This window comes from Pinus tabuliformis, chromosome X (assembly GCF_031772625.1).
Source record: "Pinus tabuliformis cultivar Carrire ecotype Pingquan chromosome X, CPIR1, whole genome shotgun sequence".
NCBI lineage: Eukaryota > Viridiplantae > Streptophyta > Pinopsida > Pinales > Pinaceae > Pinus > Pinus tabuliformis.
Window position 1 is genome coordinate 1,045,639,835 of NC_142308.1, and position 19,341 is coordinate 1,045,659,175.

Here is a 19,341-nt window from a genome sequence, read left to right on the forward strand (position 1 = left end):
TCTTTGGCCACCCCAAATTTTTCAGAATCTTTTACCTTATACACTTTTGCCTCAGAGAATCCTATGCCGCGATTTTGACCCAAACAAATCAAGAGAAAGCGGAAGCTCCAATCGCATTCTTCAGCTCAAACTTACAAGGTGCTGAAATTAATTACTCAGACGTAGAGAAACAAGCATATGTTGTTTTCAAAGCGATCAAATATTTCAGACCTTTCTTGCTTAAAGCCCACACTAAAGTCGTAGTACAGTTTCCAGCGGTAAGAAACCTTTTAGTGCAGAAAGACGTGGGCGAAAAGAGAGCTAATTGGATTACCGCTTTACAAGAATATGATCTCGAGATCAAACCAGCAAACATCGTAAGAGGTCAAGGCTTCTGCAAGATGTTAGCCGAAGCATCGCAAATCCCGGAGAACTCATCTGAAGAGGTACAAGCGTATGAGGTAAGCCTAAACGATACAGAATCATCATATGCTGACACCATTTATTTTCTTAAGAACGGGTATGCTCCATCACGTCTGGATCATACCAAGAAAAGAGCTCTGAGATTAAAAGCTAAACAATACCAGCTCATAAATGATGTCTTGTTTAAAAGGAATTACGATTCTGTGCTTCTTAGGTGTCTTGAGAAAACTGAAGCCGAAAAGGTTTTACAGGAACTCCACGATGGACCAGTGGGCGGAAACTATGCCGGAGATGCGACTGCACATAAAATCTTGCGTGAAGGATATTATTGGCCCACGTTGTTCAAAGACTCATACAATCACGTAAGGAAATGCCAAGTCTGTCAGACTGCTGCAGGAAAACAAAGGAAACCGTCCATGCCGCTACAACCAGTCATCATCGACCAACCATTCAGTCAATGGGGCTTAGACATAATAGGTGAGATCGTTCCTCACTCTTCTAAGCAGCATAAGTATATCCTTACGGCAACTGATTATTTTACCAAATGGGTAGAACCAGTTCCTCTCAAGACAGTTCATTCTAAAAATATTATTGAATTCATATATCAATTTATCATCACTAGGTTTGGATTGCCAACAGCATTAATGTTTGATAACGCTTCATATTTTTCTGGAAATACTATGACTGAGTTTGCGCTTAGAAGAGGGTTCAAACTGAAATATTCTGCCAACTACTATCCGCAAGGTAATGGATTGGCTGAATCAACAAACAAGAACCTAATCAGAATTATCAAAAGAACAGTCGACCAAAACCAAAGGAATTGGCACAAAGCGCTGGTAAATGCTTTATGGGCTGATAGAATCACAAAGAAAGCTTCAATCGGCACTTATCCCTTTAATTTAGTTTATGGGAGAGAAGTGGTTCTTCCGACTCACCTAGTCATTCCCTCTTTGTCTTTAGTGCAATATATCGATGAAGTATCTACTTCCTCTTTACAATTAAGACAAATGGAAATAATCAAACTAGAAGAACAAAGAGAACAAGCTAGGAAAACCCATGCTCATCACCAAGCGCTAATAAAATCTTCTTTTGAATCAAGCATCATAACCAGAAAAAACTTCCAGATGGGTGATTTAGTTTTGAAATGGGATAAGGCTCATGAAGAAAAGGGCAAACATACGAAATTTCAGAATCTGTGGCTTGGCCCTTTTCAGATTGTAGAAGTCGTAGGCCCATCTACATTCGTGTTGCAGGATCGGGCAGGAAAGAGAGATTCTTTACCTGTCAATGGACTGATTCTTAAATTATATTTTCCATAGAAGAGAAATCTTCTAATTTTTGTAGGATAGATTTAGTTTTTAGTTTTTATTTTGTTTTGTTTTTCTCTTTTATGAATAAAACCCATTGTAAATGATCATTTAAAAAGGATTCATGAAAGAGCACGCCAATTCTCTATCAGATTTTGATTTCGCTTGTACAAATAGCAAAAAAAAATTGAAAAGCTGAATTTTATTATTGACAAATAGAGTTAACTTCACTTTGATTACGATACTTGTTTCGACCTCTAAAAAACTTTGAGAAAAGAAACCTCTGGTAAAAGAATTGTTTTGTATCACCACCATGAAAGGTATCATCAATAATAAAATAAGCATTCTCTGCAAAGCTGTTGTTTTCAAAAACTCTATTATTGTCGTCCAGAGCTTTCTTAAGGAAAAACAATGACTTCCTCCCTGCTAAAAGGAAACTACAGCATCCAGAGAAATAATCCAAACAAAACACTATATCTCAAAGAATAAGAGGTCTCATCACGAGTCGGCTTATCATGATCACAGATATTATAACTTGCTGACTTTGCCAATACTGTCTATCAAAACAGGGCAATGACTTAAGATTGTTGCAATCAAAAGACAAGAGGTCTCATCACGAGCCGGCTTGTTCAGCAAAAGTGTAAATCAGGTGAATGACTGTGTCATAATTTGGCCACCAAACCAAGACATTGTTCTTTAGAGAATTAAAAAAGGAAAAGTGTGTTAAAAAGGATTTTTCCCTGGAATGTTGCGAGTAACCTCAAGCAGGAAAAAGGATCATTGCTGGATAACATGGTAACCCTGTCGAGGCTATGGACGCTTGCCGGCAGCAGAGGCTCTACCTACAACAAATGAGGATACTTTTAAGCCAGTACGCAGAGAAGACCTTATTTTATCTTTTATCAAGACCAAGTAATGTCTGATGCGAATGCAAGAAAAAACCTGAGGAAGCAAGAAATTGAGATATAAAAAGGGTTGAGACAAAATATCGTTGACAAGGTGAGGGGCAATCTACTCTATCTGTCCATAACAAAATTTAGACATATAAAAAAAAATTCTGTTTCGGAAGTGAACGGTCAATAGAAATGCAGAGATAACTGGTTCTTCACAGTGAATCGCCATTGTTGTGGTAACCGACAACCCCCCTCTTTGTTTGATATTAGTAATAACATCAAGCAAAGGGGGACCCTTAACCAAAAAATCCAAAAAATATTTTTGTTTGAAAAATCTTTTGTATTAACTCCCTAAGAGCTATATCGCGTCGCAAAGGAAAAAGGAGTGCTTTCCCAAAGCGCATAAACAGACCAAGGAAGAGCGACGCGAGAACTCATCGCATCGCGTGCATTAAAGGCGCTCAAAAGGGGAAACCTAAAGAGCAGCCGACAGCCGATATGCGACGTCGCACATCGCAATGTCGCATAAGCATCACAAAGTGACAAAGCGAAAAACCTTGCGACCTTGCGATATTGTGATATGCGATCCGCGACCATGCAAAGCTGTGACCTGCGATCTATGGTGTGCGACAAATGATACTATCAATCGCTGCGATGCCACCTATTTACCTCGCAATCTTCGATGCTGCGATGCAAATCGCAGAAGCCAATCGTCGTAGGCATTCCTCGGCACGATCTATGAGCCTAAAGTTAGGCGCGCACCTTACGGGAAATTAATGATTGTACGCCTGTGTATCCAAAGATGATTATGTTGCATTTTTCGAAGATTCAAGTCATAATGGGTGACATGATTATGCATTCATTAGAACTTAATTGCTTTCATGTCAATCTTTTCTTCTGTCTCTTTTCATTTACGTGAACTATAAGTCAGAAACTGATATAAATCTATATGCAGGAAACATCTAAGGAAAAGCACCAGAACTAGAAGAACAAAGAGGAGATGACTTCGCAGATGGATACCGCATACAGCAGGACCGCAGATCCCAGAGTATCACTCAACAAATGCTGATGGAAATAGGCTATATAGGACTCAGAGTCAAAGGCGCACAAAAGCAAAGCGTTTATGAAAGATCCTGAGTCCCAAATTGGGTAAAGCAAAAAGAAAAACGCTTAAGGGGAAAGACGTCTCAGAAAAGCCTGGAACAAAGAATGGAAACAAGTTTCAATTGAGAAAATCGTTCAGGCAACAAAACCCCCAGCTCATTGAGTCATTTGCACGGCCAGAAACCGAAATAGCAACAGCACAATCAGTTTGAAAGAAATCTGAGTTGTACTAAGTATACACGCCGTGAAGAAACTCCTCTAGAAGAACACTTTCAAAAATATCTTCTAGTTTGTCAGAAAGAGGTGACAGCTCTTGTTATTTCTAATTTTCAAGCCTGAACAAAAGGAAAGGACAAACAGCCGACTCTTTCACGGTGAACAGCGCATCCCTTACAGCACTAAGGAGCAGATACAGAAATGGTTAGAAATTAGATTCAGTTTTTAGAAATAAATTTGTTTTAGTAAAAGGGCGGTCATTTGAATCCGTTCCCTAAATTTGTGTAATTAAAATTAGTCGGTTAGTAGTATTTAACCCTTCTCGTTGCATTGGAGAAGGGTCCGGAAATTTGTCAAAAAACTTGTCCTCAGAACATGCACTTTTGCACCCTCAGAGGGGGTTTTTGATGAATGGACAGATCAAGATTTATTTATGTTTGCATTTTAATACCTGCTACTGATGTTGCACTTATGTACTCTTAGTAGGCATTAGAAGTAAGTAGAAATAGATCATTATTGCTTCAGGTCTGTGAGTATAAAGTCAGTCATAAATGGTACTTTTATCTCTTGACGAGTTTCTGCTTGCATTCTTAGAGTAATATACAGCTGATGTTGTTTATATGTAAACGTATGAATGAGTGGACTACCATTTGGCACTTCTGTACGGTGGAGTCATTGATTTATGCTTAATACATGAATAACTGATTATGCGATATGCTGTTCACAACCGTTTTGTTTAACTTCTTATGCAGGATGGTTCATCTTAATTGATTTATATTCTCATAATAGCTGAATAATCTTCATTATCAGTTATTGTGTGAAATCTTTCTAGATCGCATAATGGAAAAAGTTCTATCTCGGGTTAGCGTAGATTAGATGTGTTGTTCTTGATAGATTAAAGTAGTATAAAATTTAGTCTTAGAGTTTAGAACTAGATTAGCTTAGAAATAATTCCATATTTTCATTATCAAATCCTACACACACACACATCATCAAATTCTACACACACACACCCCCTTAAAACGGGAAGCTGGTCCCGTTATCCCCAGTCGGACCCGCTACACCAAATGGGCATGGAGCCGCCAACCAGGTTCCCGACTGGGTGGGTATCCCCCTTGTTGTTGACCCGATTTCAGGGCCCTCAACAGAACCCCACTTACACCCACAATATGCATGTAAAATGCATAAGCACATTTGTCCCAGGAATTTAACTCACCAAGGAGTCAAATTGTCAACCATTAATGGTTAAGCCCCTCTTCTTAATCTCTATGGAATAAATTACAGACTAACCAACATAGTCTAACCCTTAGGTAATATCCACTTGTTGGGACTTAAATCAACCCTCAAGCCTTCATTATGACTTTATTAAAGCCTTTCATTTTCTCCTTCCTATTGGGACTTTTAAACCTTTTTATAGCCGTTATAAAACCTTAAGCCCGCACATTAAACCTTAGTAATGTTGGAGTTATACATGAACCCCCATACAAGTGCTATTTCTATTATAATGTTTATATAATAGAAATCACATAAAACATACGAACCCTTACCTTTTTTCATTTTCCCTTGGTCCTTGCTGGACTTCAAAAGCATTACACCCTCGTTCATAAAGATCGTCAGGTTTACTCATCGCCCCTTTGCATTATCGCAAGTTGCTTCCCCTTCACCCTTCTCTGATAAAACAACTTGCATATTAATCTTTCGCCGTTGATCTACGCTTAGTAGATCCGATGGATCACCCCAACTTCGGATAGATCACAAGTATGGGGTTTAACCTCCCGATAAAGCGGTTTCCCCACTCCATTTCGCTACTACGTGTCGTGGTATGAATGGAATCGGGTCCAATCCATCAGTACAACTTACCATTTAAATCTCACCCAAAATACCACCTCGTTGTTGCGTTATCGTGTGCGCTTTTTCACCGAGCAATGACTGTCGATCTATTGATTCGTCGATCAGACGGTCGACATCCAATTCCTCCGTTATTTATCCATCAAGGTTCGCCAGTCCTTTGTGGGTTGATCTATAAGATCTAACAGTTGCTATGTATTGAAGATTCACTTCATTCGTCCCTTCCTTTATATTTTAATCCACTTCTTCAGCGTTTTCCCTGTGGCTCGGGTTTTTCTTCAGAGTTTCAACCTTCTACTTCTGCTGCTCAACTTTCTCAGAGCTTAAATCCTCTGTGAATTCTCGCTTCGGAAATTCTCCAGAGCTTCACTCCAATCTTCAACTGGATTCAAATATCCCTTTATGATTCCTCTGAATCATTCTTCTCCTCTGCATGTCTACAGAACTCTTCCTACAACCTTCTGTTACGGAACCTACGAATTCACAACTTACATGTAATTCATTCATTAAATACTCATTCCACACACTAACATAATTAGGAATAAACCTCTGTATATATAATTATAAACAAATGATTACATTCGAGACTCTCTGTCTCTCACAGGCTTGATCTTCAGTATCAGTGGCCTTCCCCTTTACTCTACCCGTAGGCTTAAATTTATACCAGAAAGGTTCTATTGAACTAATTCTGGTTCAAATACTAGATCTACTGAACTGACTCTTAAATGTCCTCTATGTCCACTTCTAAATTCAATTAATTCTTAAGAACTCTTTCTAGTTCCTCGAATCATGAAACCACCTTTAGAGTTATAATTGACTTCTAACTCTCTTGTCATTATTAACCACTCATGTTCTCCTTTATTCGAGAGCATTCAGAAACATCCTCACACATCTAATTAATTCCTATTCTAATAACTTAAAAGCCTAAATATTACATTAATTTGAGACTTAGGAAACCAACTTCCTTAAAACACATGACCCCCCTATGTCTACTAAAATACAATGATTTTCCTTGGGTTGAATTCTCCTGCATTAGACTCCCAAAGTAGAAAATATTCATGATCTCTTGATCATGTGTCTTAATGTGTTGATAGAAATCCTCCATGGTCCCAAACTTTGGTTTGTAACTATTTGAAAGCTCTGCACCTTTGTTGTTGTTGTATGTCTGCTATTTTCTATTTCATCTTCCTCTCCTTGTCAATCAGGTTCAAATTCTGATTGATCGTGTTTCCTACTACTATCATTTTCCTCCCTATGGTCTGTTTCATCATTAGCTACCATAATTATTCAATATCCATCTCCAGTACATCCTTCGACTGGTCTATACTTTTCTGCTTACTTCTGCCTCTTTCTCTTTGTTTCAGGTTGTTGCTACTGTCCACCAACTTTTCAATCTGTTGTTCTTATTCTTGGAGTTGTCAAATGCTATCACTTACTCTTACTCTTCCTCTCATTCTCTCTTGGAATTTAGCGTCTCTGTTCCATGGATTAAATTCTTCCACAAAATCTTCTTCTTTCATATTTATTTGGCTACTCATTTGTGCCAAATTTCCTCTAGCATCTGCAACTAAACCTGCACTCACAAAACACTTGTTAAAATAAAAAACATAAGGCTTATGTGCCTTATCTTCCTTTGGCAACAATTCAGTTTGCTACTCTGTTTCTTTCTCCTCTGTCAGCACATCAGTATGTTGTTTTGAATTCACAAAAGAACTCATGAGACCGTCAACTAGTATCTCCTCCACATCATCTGCTCTAATGATGTCTTCCTGCTCTTGTCCACTGTAGTGAACTCCTTTTGTAGTGTCAATTTGTTGAACTTTCATTACCATCGCCTTTTTCTTATGATTTTCATTCATGTCAATTTTTTTGTCTTCCTTTTTTAGCAATCTATCTTGGTTATATATCTTCTGTTTTTCCAACTCCCTTCTTTGAAAGTCTAATTTTCTATATAACTAAATAATTTCAATTGGAGTAGAATTTGGAAATTTCACACAATTTTCCATACCTTCCTTTGTTATTGATAAATCATTAGATGTACTTTTCCCCAAGGTTAAATCCTTTGCATAGGTTTCTTCCTTCTTAACATCTTTCAGTAGATGTCCTTATCTTTTTCTGACTATCTCAATAGCTTCCATGGCTATTTCCACTGTGCCTATCATCATAGTTAACTGATGATCCTTTACTATGTTTTCAGCTAACATAGTCTCTTCTTCAAGTTTGCCTTTAATATCTTGTTGTTTAACTTCTCCAAGAGCTACCCTTGTCTCACCATCTGCATTAATATTCTCCTTCATTTGTTCTTCATCAAAATCTTTTGATTACCTTTCTGAGACAATATTCCTTCATTCTTCATCAGAATAAGATCCTGATTCCTCATCTCTATGACAGCTTCTATAAACTCATCCATAGAATTTTCCTTCTGTATGCAGTCAAATTCTTCTTCTTCTGAGAAGTTTTCCTTGTCACCTTTTACTTCTATATCTTCATCTACTCTGAAGATATCTTCAAAAGGTTTCTTTTCTTCTGCAATACCTTCCATCATACACAAACTATCAGTTTTAAAAACATAAGACCCTGTGGTCCCACTTGATGTTTCAGCCATCATATCTCCTTTTTGTTCCAATTTCTCTTTATGACTCGGAAATTATTCGATGGTTTCTTCTTCAATCTCCTCAATCCCTTCACTTGGTTGCTTGATATCTTTCCCTAGCTGTATATGAGACCTATCTATCTCATTTTCTTCCAAAACAGAATTTAGATTTTGTTTGTCTTCTTACTCCTTTATCACAATATCAACAAATTGTCCTTCACATGTTTCACCTGCAAACATACACAAATTGTTAGATTTAAAACCATGTGACCCTTTGGCCTCACTTGAAGTTTCAGTCTTCAAGTCTTCATCTTCACTCAAAACTTCACCTTGTTCTACTTCACAAATAGAAACTTTCATTTCCAACTCAGCCTCTCTGAGTTTTCCATCAGCCACCTTACTTGCCTTTGTTGTAGCCTTCTCTGCAACTTATGCTACTTCATTGGCTTCTTCCTCAAGACCCAACCTAGTCTCTGGCTTTCCTCAAGTATTCTCCTTAATGCATCGAGTTGTTCTTTTAACTCTGCAATCTCTTTGTCAATTTCCTCTTGACTCATCCTCTTTCCATTTTCCTTGGCATCCTCTTTATTCATCTTTCTTCTGTTGTGGTCTTCCTCAGAACCTATGCTATGACTATCAGTAGCCGTCTTCTTCTCCATATCTATCTCATGAGTTCCTCACTCATTCACTATGAGCTGCACTAAAGCCTCTGCAACAACAAGTCCTCCTTGTTGCAACTTACCTCACCAAGCTTTCCTCTATACTTGGTCTTTTGGAAAGCCCTTGGCTCTCTATCTCTGGAACCTCCTTTGAGCACTTCTCTCTGCTCCCTCTAGGCTTCAACTCATCTGCACTTCTCAAGAACACAACTTTCCTCTTGTATTTCAATCACAATGAAATAATTGGTTCTGACCACCTCTTCTTTCACTTAGAAAGTCTTACCAGCTTCCTTCATTACCTTGGAAATTCTACCCACATCCTCTATGGAATTATCTTTGTGATCTACAACAATCCCTCTACAGTAACAAGTCTCCCTCTTGCTACATATGCCTCACTAAGCTTCTATCCTTTGAGCTCAGTCTTTTAGCATCTCTCTGGGTTCTTTCCTTTGGAACCAATTAAGCACTCCTTGCTCTAGATTGCTGCAAACTTCACACCTTCTTATGCTATCACCTGCATATCAAAGTATAAACACACATTCTCAAATCAAAACAGCTAATATCACCTCACCTTCAAGATCTCGGCATGATCTTGTTTCACCATTCCACCTGTACCATGAATGGATTGTCCTCTGTTTCTTGCATTTGCAAGTTCTGCTACACATCACTTATGTGTGCCTACTTTCTGTCATATTAGAATATGATCCTTCCTTGCCTGCATAAACATCCTTGACACATAACTTGTTCTCAGTTCTTTCACATAGAATTTCTTTGTTCTGTTTTAACACCAACTGTTTGAATTACAATTTTGCTCTGATACCAAATGATGCAGGGTAACCTTGCTTACACCCACAATATGCATGTAAAATGCATAAGCACATTTGTCCCAAGAATTTAATTCTCTAAGGAGTCCAAATATTCACTCATAAATGGTTAAGGCCCTCTTCTTAATCTCTGTGGAATAAATTACAGACTAACCAACATAGTCTAACCCTTAGGTAATATCCACTTGTTGGGACTTAAATCAACCCTCAAGCCTTCATTATGACTTTATTAAAGCCTTTCATTTTCTCCTTCCTATTGGGACTTTTGAACCTTTTTATAACCGTTATAAAACCTTAAGCCCACACATTAAACCGTTGGACTTAAACATGAACCCCCATACCGGCACTATTTCTATTATAATGTTTATATAATAGAAATCACATAAAACATACGAACCCTTACCTTTTTGCCTTTTCCCTCGGTCCTTGCCGAACTTCAAAAACATTACACCCTCATTCATAAACATCGTCAGGTCTGCTCATCGCCCCTTTGCATTATCGCAAGTCGCTTTCCGTTCACCCTTCTCCGATCAAAAAACTTGCATATTAATCTTTCGCCACTGATCTACACCTAGTAGATCCAATGGCTCACCTCGACTTCAGATAGATCACGAGCACGGGGTTTAACCGCCTGATAAAGCAATTTCCCCACTCCACTTCGCTGCTACGTGTCATGGTATGAATGGAATCAGGTCCAATCCGTCAATACCACTTACCATTTAAATATCGCTCGAAATACCACCTCTTCGCTGCGTTATCATTTATGCTCTTTCACCGAGCAATGACCATCGATCTATTGATCTGTCGATCAAACGGTCAACATCTAATTCCTCCGTTATTTCTCCATCAAGGCTCACCGGTCCTCCGCGGGTTGATCTGGACCATTGATCTATAAGATCTAACAGTTCCTGTGTAATGAAGCTTCACTTCTCTGTTCGTCCCTTCCTTTATATTTTAATCCATTTCTTCAGTGTTTTTCCTATGGCTCGAGTTTTTCTTCAGGGTTTCAACCTTCTGCTTCCGCTGCTCAACTTTCTCGGAGCTTAACTCCTCTATGAATTCTCACTTCGCAACTTCTCCAGAGCTTCACTCTGATCTTCAACTGGATTCAAAGATCCCTTTATGATTCCTCTGAATCATTCTGCTCCTCTGCGTATCTACAGAACTCTGCCTGCATCATTACAGAACCTACGAATTCACAACTTACATGTAATTCATTCATTAAATACTCATTCCACACATTAACATAGTTAGGAATAAACCTTTGTATATATAAGTATAAACAAATGATTACATTCGAGACTCTCTGTCTCTCATAGGCCTAATCTTCGGTATCAGTTGACTTCCCCTTTACTCTGCTCATAGGCTTACATTTATACCAGAAAGGTTCTGTTGAACTAATTCTGGTTCAAATCCTAGATCTACTGATCTGACTCCTAAATGTCCTCTATGTCCACTTCTAACTTCAATTAATTCCTAAGAACTCTCTCTAGTTCCTTGAATCATGAAACTACCTTTAGAGTTATAATTGACTTCTAACTCTCTTGTCATTATTAGCCACTCATGTTCTCCTTTATTCGAGAGCATTTACAAACATCCTCACACATCTAATTGATTCCTATTCTAATCACTTAAAATCCTAAATATTACATTAATTTGAGACTCAAGAAACCAACTTCCTTAAAACACATGACCCCCTTATGTCTACTAAAATACAATGATTTTCCTAGTGTTGAATGCTCTTGCATCACAAAACATAACTGACTTTTCCATAATCAACTATATCATGTTGGTACTCCAACACATGTTAAACAACATACTCTTAAACTGTTATGCTCCCTTTACTGGATCACAAATGTTTTCTGGTCACTTTAACTGAGTGCTCCCTCTCATACTGAGACATATCCTGTTGTGGTAACTCAGGATGCTCCCTCTACCACTATTGTCTTTTAGTATATCAACTATCAATGGTAGTCCATCATCTCAAACTCAGAGGTCAACTCCCTCTGAAGTTGAAAACAAGGTCCCTGAGGAAGCCTTGACTACTCCTATTAAACCGATTCTTTTGTTCAATGCTACTCCTTCTAATACATTATCTCTTCTACTTTCATAAAAAAAAATCATATAGGATCAAACTTAATCCATCAATTCAAGTGTATCAAGTTTAAGGAGTCTGTTCAAAGCCTTCTTTCTACTTACAAGTATATGAATTCTCGATGTACCTCACCAACTTGAGGTATCTCTTATGTACACTTCTTCTTTCATCAAGGAAGTCACATATCTACATCCATATGACGTAACATAAATCATAAAGACAATGAATTTTAAAATAAGTGTACCTAAAAAGATGCCCCTTCATAGTCTTCTCCCTCTTACTAAGGTTATCCTTCGCTTTGTACTTCGTTTTGTACTAACTTATTTTCGGTCATAGAATAGGGCATACTTCAATCTTGCTAATATGTCAACTCCCCCTGAGCTTAGAACCAATTAGTAAAATATCTCTCAACACAAGTCATGATTCTAGGAAAGTCCTCTTGCTTTTCTTCATTCTTGCACTTCTTCCATCTACTTTCTAGATCATTGACATCTTTTACTAGATACCTACAATCCTCTTTAGGAGTTCATGGAAGAACGATTATAACTCAACAAAAGAAAAAAAGACAACATATTAATAATAAAACAACAATAATACTAATAATAAAATAAAAGATATCAAGTACTTATCTTTTGAGGATTATAAATAAATGTCAACTCCTTGATCTTTAGTCTTCTTGCATCCCTCTTTCAAATAAACGTCATCCTTATCATCAATATGATGTCAATCTATTCTTGCATAGGATAGGATTTTGTCTTTTAGTGGAAAAGTTGATCTTGATTCAACCGTAGGGTTTTTTCCATAAACCATAAGATTTTTATATCTAAGAATTTCTGGCTTGCTAGAGTTTTTCAAACCTTAGATTTTTTATTTTATATTCAAATGTCAAAATCCTATATATGCTTCTTTATTTATTTACATATGTGATTAAATACATCATGTGTCAGGACCAAGGATCTTCCATTGAGATGTCTTCATTAGAGAGAAATATGACATACCCATTAGATATTGCTTTGTCATTACTAGCATTGATATTTTAGTAGCCATGTATGATCTTGATCTCTTTAACCCAAGTTGAATATATATCATAAAGTTCTGCACATGACACATTCTTCTTAAGAGGATTTCAACCTTCAATCTTTAAGAGGGACTTGACCTTACAATCTTATCATCAGCATGTGTAATAACATAAGGTCCAAAACAACAATTGTTATTTATGCTTTGCAATATTTGTAGCTTCAACATTCAATACTAAGATTTTTTGTTTTGACTAACAATCTGATGGCTTCACATATTATAATAGATAAATACAAAACATACGCAACTTTGCACCTTCAACACTTTATACACAGGTCATTGAATTCAACCCATATCATACTCACGTTCCAGATATTATAGGAGGCATCAATCTTCAAACTTATTTCTCGAGCATCTCACATTGTAATATGGTATGTATTGAAACCTTTTCAAGCTAGGATCTAAATACTAGGACTTGAAGAAATACTTCAATCTTATCAACTTCTGTTTTAAGGTAATTAAGAGATGCTCCTTTCTTGAAGTAAATTTTTTTAGTGCCTTTACTAATATTTTGTGCAAAAAAAATTCAGTGGACTTCTTTTGACAAAACTATGATTGTTCCTTAGATGTTTCCAAGAGAACATGATCTCAACCAAAATTATTTCTAGCAGATACATACCTTGACTTTTGACTTTGATGGTTTTAATACTTCAACCCTTTAGATGGGTAGGAGTTCAAACTTCCTCTTGGTTGCTTCCTTCAAGATGATACCAATTCAGCTACCATGATGACTTTTTAAGAAATTAGAAGATTGTTTAAGACTTCTTCAACCTTGTCTCAAAGCAATAATAACTTTTGCAATTGTCTTATTCCTTGGCTTGTCAAGGTTTTTTCTTGACCATCTTCAGAGACCTTTTAGTAGTAATTAGTAAAATTATATTTTTAATATGGAGATAATTCAATCAAAGGAATCATAAAAATATTGAAGATAACTAAAAATTGAATTTCGAATGCTTCAACCTTGATCAATATTCCTGAGGATGATTCATAGATTCTCTACCTATTTTGTATTCTACAAGGCCTATCTCCTAATCAGAGGTCATTTTACCATCCTAGGATTTTGGAAAACATTCCAAAGACTAGAAAGGATGGTTTAATTTCATTCAATCCTGTGACACAAGCTTCAACCTTTCAACAAGGTTTAGACTTCTTCTAAACAAGGTATGTTACAACAAAAGTAGTCTGTCCTTTCAATTAACTGAGCCAATTCATAATTCTCCAAGATCATTTGTGAAGTTACTCGACCTCTATCATTAGCTATTAGGTTTTCAAATCTCTGCAACAAACTTCTAAGATTTAGTCAGAAGCTATTCTCAGGCTTTCTTGGTACTGAGACACTTAGGCTTTCCCTGGCTATTGAAATATATTGAGACATTTAACACAACTTGGAGACCTTGATCTTCTCACAAATGGAAATAATTACTTTTACCTTTAATAAGGGCTTTGACAAAATTTGAATTGGAACTTTTGTAGTTGAGACTAGGACATAAAACATGTTTTTTTAGGATATCGGCCCTTTATAAAAAATATGAGCCTCATGTGGACTTTTGTAATAGAGTAAGGTATTTTGGTATATAAGATAAGACTTTTTCCTCCAACACAAAAATAAAATTTCGTTAATTAGCACTAAGGTATTCTACTTCTTTTGTAACAAACTGAGGATATTTGAATCTTATTGTAGGGAAACGACCCTTCTTCAAGTCTGATATGTTTGGCTTCCACAGAGATTAATATTCTATGGCTTGTATTAGTGATCCATAAAATAGCATGGATATTCCACTAAACAGTTCGTTAGAATAGACCTGATAAAATTTCACTTAAAATATGAAGTTCTACACTATTACAATTTTATTAGATTTATGGATATGTATATTTATTGTTAATAGTGCATGCATGCGAATTAAAATTATGTAGAAAATAGAGAATGGAAAAATAAAATCTCTCACACACACACATTTGACACAAGATATGCTATGGGAAACCCTTTCGGGAGAAAAACCCAGTTGGAAGGTGAGGTCGCTCTGATCTCTTCCTCTGGATGGAAATATGGCTACATGTACAAAGAATTATGTCTAATGGCCCGTGGGATGCTACAATGTGTAAATCCTATCTGTGTGCTCTACGTCCTATCCCTCTTGGCTATTTTTTCTTAACCATGGAGCAAATTCACTCGAAAGAATGGAATCCCTTTTCCTCCTAGTGGCCTAGTTATAACACATCCCGATAACCTACTAGTGGTTAGGTTTGACTATCTCAACTCTAAACCTAATTTATAATATAAACTCTTCTAAAATCTTCTACATCATACTCAGGTGTCTATCCCATTTTCCATGAATAATAGGGGCTAACATGGCATAACTTTCTCATAGAAACTATGATTGACACAATTCTTGCGTCGTTAGAAAGGTATTTTTGTGTAGAATAGCTTCACAATTTTCCATGCCAAAACGATAATTTTTTACCCCCAAAAAACATCATTTGATGCCTCAAATTTCACTAAGAAGGTTTCAGACCCTGTTTTGCCAAACTAGGCCCTGTTGGTAAAAGCAGTCCCGTGAGTTGATTCCTCAACCTTTTCCACTATGAATGCATCAGGATGGATGACAAACAATACAATGATCCGATTCGGATCAAACCTCCCAATTTTGGGAGGATTTTGGTCCCCAAAAGCTTCTAGTGAATGAGGTGAGGAAATTTTTCCTCCACCTTTTCTCTAGTGTACCATTTACCTTTGCCTGGAAGTTTTCCTTTCAACTGAATCTTCCAAAGGTCATGTTGCCCCTATCTTGTAGTTATGGACCTCTTCTACAAAACAAATATTTCTTTCATAACAAAATTTCGACTTGTATAAAAGATGATATATTTCTTCGTTGAATTGACTTCTAGGGAAGAATAAAAGAGATGTCTTTAGGGCTTGAAATATAGATGAATTCTTCAGGGATGCTCTTTCACCAAAAGCTTTAATACCATGTTGATTTTTCAATAGTCATCTAAACTGATAATTGTTTCTTATTATTTTTCGTGGATTTTTCTTAGATTGATATTTTTGTACACTTATTATTCATCATAAATCAATTACATAGAGAACTTCATCAATAAAAGAAAATGCTAGAGGATCATAAAGAGACAACCACACAAGAACAAAAGAGTTTACCCTAGGAAAACCCACATGGGACAAAAACCCAACAATCGTTTCCTGAAATAATCAATTCAACAAGAGAGACATCAAATTCAAGAACATAGACAAACTCACTAGCAAGTTGACAACCCAAGACAACCCATAACATTCCAAGTCAAACTCCGCAAAAATGTTCTCAAATAGCTCCTCCAACAACTTGGTCTAGGTCTACAATAGAGTCCAAATTTTGGCCTTCCACAGAAAAAATCAGCCTAACCTCATACTTCACTATAGAAGATATCACAAAAAAATTCAGCATGGTATAGTCACACATGTGAGAGAAGAATATAGAAAGAGACACATGTGCAAGGGTCTTCTTCACTTGGAACTTTTGTTGTCTTCTTCTCCTCCTATTTTGTCATCTTCTCCTTGTCTTCTTCACTATAGAGATCATAAATGTATTTTCTTTTATGTGATCTGAATTTTACTTTTTGGAGATAAAATGGTCAATTTATATGCACTGGATAGGGTCTAAATAGGCGCCTCTTGGGCCAACGCTGACTTGATCACAAGGTAGGCTAACTTGGCATCTTGTAGTGTCAAAAATTCAAATTAAAAAATTTAAATTCCCACTTTTGATAAGGTCATGAAGAACATGCTTATAATATATACATAAATGATGAAAATATAAATTATGAAGATCGACCATAGTTACAAAATTCAACATGAAGCACCAACCTATTTTATCCTTATAGGAACCAACCTAAAAGAGGTTTAAACACCTTGATATGCAAGCAACTACTTGAAATAACCTTCAAATACCTCTTTCATAAATTTTCAAATTCATATTTTTCTTTTCATTCTTTGTGTTACATGTTTCCATAGAAATTTTTACAGGCTAATATTCGCAAGTGGGCTAATTTTCGATGTTTTTTCCAAAAAAAAGATTTGCCAATTTCCCTTTTTTCTAAAATGATTCGCCCAATTTTTACAATATAAAATTATTTTAACTTAAAAATTGACAAAATTATATAGGAGACTATATATAAAATCATTAGAAATTTTAATGTTTTCACAAATATATCAACAAACATTTTATAGTTTTCATATTATAGACTAGTGAAATTCACCAAGGTTTCTAAACTTTAAGATAAATTTCCATCTTAAAATTTTCCTTGTGTTTCCTATGATTCTTAGACTTGATTGAATCAATTGGATCTCTGATATGTTCTTTTATAATTTTCTTTTTTGAAACTTGACTCTCAAGTTCCCAGATCCATGATCCATTCCTCTACAACTTAATATGCATTCTTTAGTTCATGATTCAACTAAATCTTCCAGAGGAACCTCTTCTTTGTTCAATCATTCCTTAAGTTTCTTTTTTGCAACCTAAGTTTTACACTTCATATTTGCACTTTTCGCCTTCATCACCACATCATTACTTCAATCATTCCTACATTTCCTTATATTTGCAATGAACTCTAACTTTTTCACTTTTGTCAGTTGTTTCAGATTTGTCTCTGAACCATCTCTTTGATCTAGTTGTGTCCTTTTTTGAGTGAACTACATAGGGAAATTTATTGATTGTAGTACCTCCTTTCTTGTACTCACCAATCACATCATTTTCTCATACATATATAGGCCGCATAGATACTTATCATTTCTAGATCCAATTTTCTCTAATTTCTGGTGATGGACTTTACTCTTTTTACAACCCTTTAACCCCAAATGCGTGGAACTTCTCTTCAATGGATCTTCTGAATTAAGTGCTCCATCTACCTCTTTCCATAGTATAAAACTTAGATTAAGGATCTAACTAATTATTAATCTCCTTGAGAACATGTTGTTCTCTGATACCTTCTATTAAACAACCAACCATATTGTGTTGCTCTCCTTGTTCTTTTATAGAATGACCCATTGAATATCATGCGTTTAATATCATGGTTTTACCCATATAAATTTTCCTTTTTGAATGCATCAACAACCATGACCATTTGACTCAATCAAGACTGTGAATCAACTCATTGACCACATCAACCACACTAAGCTCAATTGCCACATTTCACACTCTACATCAATTAAAACTATGGTTCAGTTCTTTGAAGTTGTAGCACAACACGACTGCATAAAGACTACAACACCTCAACATATTACCTTCAACTCCTTTATTGCATTTTTGTGTCCTTGAACCAAATTTCTAGGCCATTGGGGATTCTTTAGGTAAATCAATGATTAAGATTCTTTCTAGGGCTCCCCAGGATTATCATCATGGCCTCTAGTCCCCGGATAATTTTTTAAGCCTACATTTTAAAATTGGTTGAGTATGCATAGTCAAGATTCCCATCATTTGTTGTAAATAATTTTGTCTCCTGTCAGCAACATAGCTGTCAAGTATTTGTGGTCTCGGGTCACTTTTCCTCTATCCAGTAATTTTTTTGTCATGGTAATGTTATCATGCTAGGTGGAAAATTCTAGGTGGTGCCATGTGTAACCCGAAAGTATGCCACTTGGGTACCCAAAAGGTTGAAACCACTTGCCCACGTGTCACATAATTACCTATGCCATGTCACTAATACCTATCTCCACTTGTTTCCATGTCACTAAAGTGCCACGTCATCCCAAACTTAGGTCCTCGATGGAGTTCATGTCACCATCCTTCACAAACTAGTTGGGGTCAAACTGTTTATAAACAATGTTGATTGTCAATAACTTTGTTGTCCCATCCTTAAATCCAATGGAAAACCATTTGATCATGCATTTACACCTTTCCAGGAAGCCAGGGCCATGAATTAACACTAATCAACACCTAAAATAATCATCAGATGGATTAAGTAGGCATTGGAACCTAGAGAGGGTGGAATCCTACCACACTTTGAGATTCCTTTTCTCGTCAATCATTGATAGTTTAATCAAGTTCCCAATACCATTGGAAAATTATATGAGAAAAATATCTAACTAAATATTGTGCATGATCTTTTTATCATCATAACCTTCAGAAAAATTGATTATACTCATAAAATCCTCACGATTCCATACATCCTTTGACATCAATGACAATAATTGTCATCAATGACAACACAAAAACCAACAACCCCCCCTTTTGTCATTGTTGGAAATACCATTATACATTTATGGTCTTTGATGGCAATAGGATAAAATCCCCCTATTAAACTATTGGTTAAAGGTCTGCGCACCATCGTTTATT